Raw genomic sequence first — 4,181 nt, forward strand, 5'->3', positions numbered from 1 at the left:
GCAGCAGTCAAGAAATCAAAAGACGCATCGCATTGGGTAAATCTGCTGTAAAGGACCTTTTTAAAGTGTTGAAAAGCAAAGATGTCACCTTGACGACTAAGGTGCGCCTGACCCAAGCCATGGTATTTTCAATCACATCATACGCATGTGAAAGCCGGACAATGAATAAGGAAGACTGAAGATGAATTGATGCCTTTGAATTGTGGTGTTGGTGAAGAATATTGAATATACCATGGACTGCCAAAAGAACGAACAAATCTGTTTTGGAAGAAGTACAAACATAATGCTTCTTAGAAGCAAGGATGGCAAGGCTTCATCTTACATGCTTTGGACATGTTGTCAGGAGAGATAAGTCCCTAGAGAAGAACATCATACTTGGCAAAGTACAGGGTCAGAGGAAAAGAGAAAGACCCTCAATGAGGTGGATTGACACAGTAGCTGCAACAATGAGCTCAAGCATAACCACGATTGTTAGGATGGTGGGGGACAAGGCAGTGTTTCATTCTGTTGTGCATAGGGTCGCTATGAGTTGGAATCGACTCCACGGCACCTAACAACAACAACCGCTTGCCTACAGGACTCTTCTTCTCTCAGTATTTGATACATAAATGACAGTCCTGCCCAGGTATCAGAAACAATTTTGGAAGAATAAATCAACACCTTACCAAATGTGTTTATGAAAACATCACAAGAATAGTAAGACCTTTATACTTTCTCTAATCTATCTAGAAAGAGTGTAGTGTTGCTTTCAGATGTTACTTAGATATCCAAGTCACTGGAATGCACAATTAGTGGAATATGAAATATCTCACAAGCTTGTACTTGGGAGACAATATAGTACATAAATTTGACTGTATTGACTTCATAATACAAACTTTCAGGGTGAATTAATTCAAACTGAATTGTAGAACCAGTATGAGTTATAATCTAGTCAGAGAATAAAGATATCAATATGAACCACCCCATAAAGATATTATTACAAAAAACCCAACTATGAAATATAAATGATTGAGTAATTAAAACAAAAAGCTAATATGAGATATCAATTGTTGAAACATATATATCTTCATATGATTTAATGTGAATATTTGTTTTGCCCGTACATCAAGAAAGACTGAGATTGGAAGAGAGTATTGAAGGCAGAAAAGTTTTAATTAAGAAAATAAGAAAGGTAGGATCTGTAATCTTGAAGGAGAACATGGAAACATTCTTCCAGAGGCATGCAGTAAATGGTAAATTCTCATACAATAGTGGGATATTAAAATGAAAAATAACCCAAAGTTAATAGTTAGTATCTGGAATAGGATTAAAAAAAAAAACAAAGCAAAACAAAACAAACAACAAAAGGACAAAATATAAATATATAATACATATATAAAATTTTCTTGTATAAATAATAATTAAAGTAAAACAATACTGAGTTATGTTGTTAGGGCCTTTGAGTCAGTTCTTTCTTGTGTCAACCCTATGTCCAACAGAACAAAATAGCTCCTCTTCCTGTGCCGTCCTCACAATCGTTGGTGTTTGAATCCATTGTTGCAGCTGCTGTGTCAATCCATCTCATTGAGATTATTCCTCTTTTTCACTGACCTTCTGACAACATTATCTTTCAGTAGAAAATAGGGTTTAAATCTATTGTTAGTAGGAAGCTACTCCTACAATATTTGTAAAACATTCGGAAAGAAGATCTTGTGATTAACAGCGAATATAAATGTATAGATATTTTTATCCTTTATTATTATTATTTTTTTGATCCATTGGCTCCCTGGTGTTGCAGTGGTTAAGCCATTGGCTGCTAACCAAAAGGTCGGCAGTTCAAATTCACCAGCTACTCCTTGGAAACCATATATGGCAGTTCTACTCTGCCCTATAGGGTCATTATGAGTCTGAATAGACTCGACAGCAACGGGTTTGTTTTTTTTCTTTTTTGTTTTGTTTTAATCCATTAATTATATATCAGAAAATTGATTCTGAATTTGTAGAAAATTGATGTTATTTGCAATGTTGTTTATAACAGTAAATAGTGAAAACTACTTACTTGTCAATCAATAGACAATTTCTGAAATAAGGTATAAATAAATAGATTATTATATATACAACAAATTATACTACTGATCATGATGTATATTGACAGAGACCATAGAGTGGTTTATATAGAATATGGTATATTTGAGAAGATAAAAAAGTACCTTATATAGCTCATAAATAGTAGTATTAAAAAAAAAATTTTTTTTTTTTTTTTTACTGTTTAAATACAATAATTATGTTATGTTTACGGATTAATAAATATCCCAAAGATTATAATTCACACTGTTTAAAGTGGTTATATCTGGAGGTGGGAATTAACGAGGAACTTCTAATATTTACTCCTTTATTGTTTTAAAGCTGTACAAGAGTATTCACAGTAAAGTAACAATAGAAATAATTTTATTATAATAGAAAAATAAAATAGTGCTTTAGAAATGGAAACCCTGGTGGTGTAGTGGTTAAGAGCTATATCTACTTACCAAAAGGTTGGCAGTTCAAATTCACCAGGTCCTCCTTGGAAACCCTATGGGGCAGTTCTACCCTGTCCTTTAGGGTTACTATGAGTTGGAATTGACTTGACGGCAATGGGTAGTTCTTTAGAAAACATGAACCTTAAAATTCACATAGTATTAATAGAATCTGATCTGTTGCTTTCAGAAATAAAACTGGTTTCTGAGTTTCACCTTTCATCCAAAGATTACACAGGCCCATCAAACAAAATGTGACTAAACAGGCACACCAGCCCAGGGTCAAGGACAAGAAGGCAGGAGGGGACAGCAAAGGTGGTAATGGGGAACCCAAGGTGAATAAGGGGAGACTGTTGACATGTCATGGGGTTGGCAACCACTGTCACAACACAATATGTGTATTAACTCTTTAATAAGAAATTAATTTCCTCTGTATACCTTCATCTGAAGTACAACAATAATAACAACAAAAAATAAACAAAACTGGTGTCCAAAAGCACATATAGGACAAGAGAAATAAATTAGACTAAAGTAATTGAGGTTAGGATTTTACACTAAATTGCTTTATGAATAAATGCCACAAGTAGTTTAAGAACTCAGATTTCTTGCCTCCCTTCTACTGTCCTTTCCCATCTTAATCCTTGTTGCTGCTGTTATGTGCCATTCAGTCGACTTCCAACCATAAAACAAAGTACAACTGCCCCGTAGGGTTTCGTAGGCTGTAGTCTTTACTGTAGGAAATTTAAATATAAATTACCTCTTTAAATGTAAATATACAATAGTTCTAACACTCCATGATCTTTTTCTCCTCTTCCTGATTTTTTATTTAATATCAAAATTCATTTTTGTTTGTTATTCTGAGCCAAGTGCATTTTTGGGCAATATACATCTATCATTGTGTAGTTGCAGTGTGAGATTTGAAGAGATATCCCTGGATTGAGTCAGGACTGTGTCTTTGAGAGTAGAAAATGCATGTCAGTTTTGTTACATTAGTACCTTTTTTCTTTTAGATGAATAAAAATAAATAAATAAAAATTATACATGCATTAAGTTCAATAATCTAAAGCAGTACTGGAGTTACATTTTAAGATAATACATATTGAAGAGATACATAGTTTTAAAATATGAAGCATTTACTGCTTGCCACTTGTATGCAGAGTACTTTTCTGAGTGATGCGGAGAAACAAAACATAAGCAGATATCATTGATGTTTGTGGATGACATTATAGATGCTCACCAATTACCAGTTCTCCTCTCCTTGAGGATAAGAGGCTCCAGTCTTCGTTATTTGTTTTTTATGGACCGAATCCCATGTCATGAGGCCTGGTGCCATGGTGGTTAAAGTGCTCAGCTGCTAACCAAAAGGTCAGTGGTTTGAACCCACCAGCCGCTTTGTGGGAGAAAGGTGTGTTAGTCTGCTTCCGTAGAGACTGCAGCCTTGGAAACCCTATGGGCAGTTCTACTCTGTCCTATAATGTTGCTATGAATAGGAATCGACTCCATGGCAGTGGGTTTGGTTTTTATTGGAAGCCCATGTCACAATGGGTAGGAGTCGATTCTAAGAAAACTGTTCTTTTTTAACCCCAGCATAATGATCTGAGGATGAAAATTAGAAATACTGGACTGGCAGTGACAGATTATATAGAGAATATAGGTAAGAGCAAAATATTAGTAATAGCATCTCAG

The sequence above is a fragment of the Elephas maximus genome, chromosome 18 (genome assembly GCF_024166365.1).
Source record: "Elephas maximus indicus isolate mEleMax1 chromosome 18, mEleMax1 primary haplotype, whole genome shotgun sequence".
In the NCBI taxonomy this organism is placed as follows: Eukaryota; Metazoa; Chordata; class Mammalia; order Proboscidea; family Elephantidae; genus Elephas; species Elephas maximus.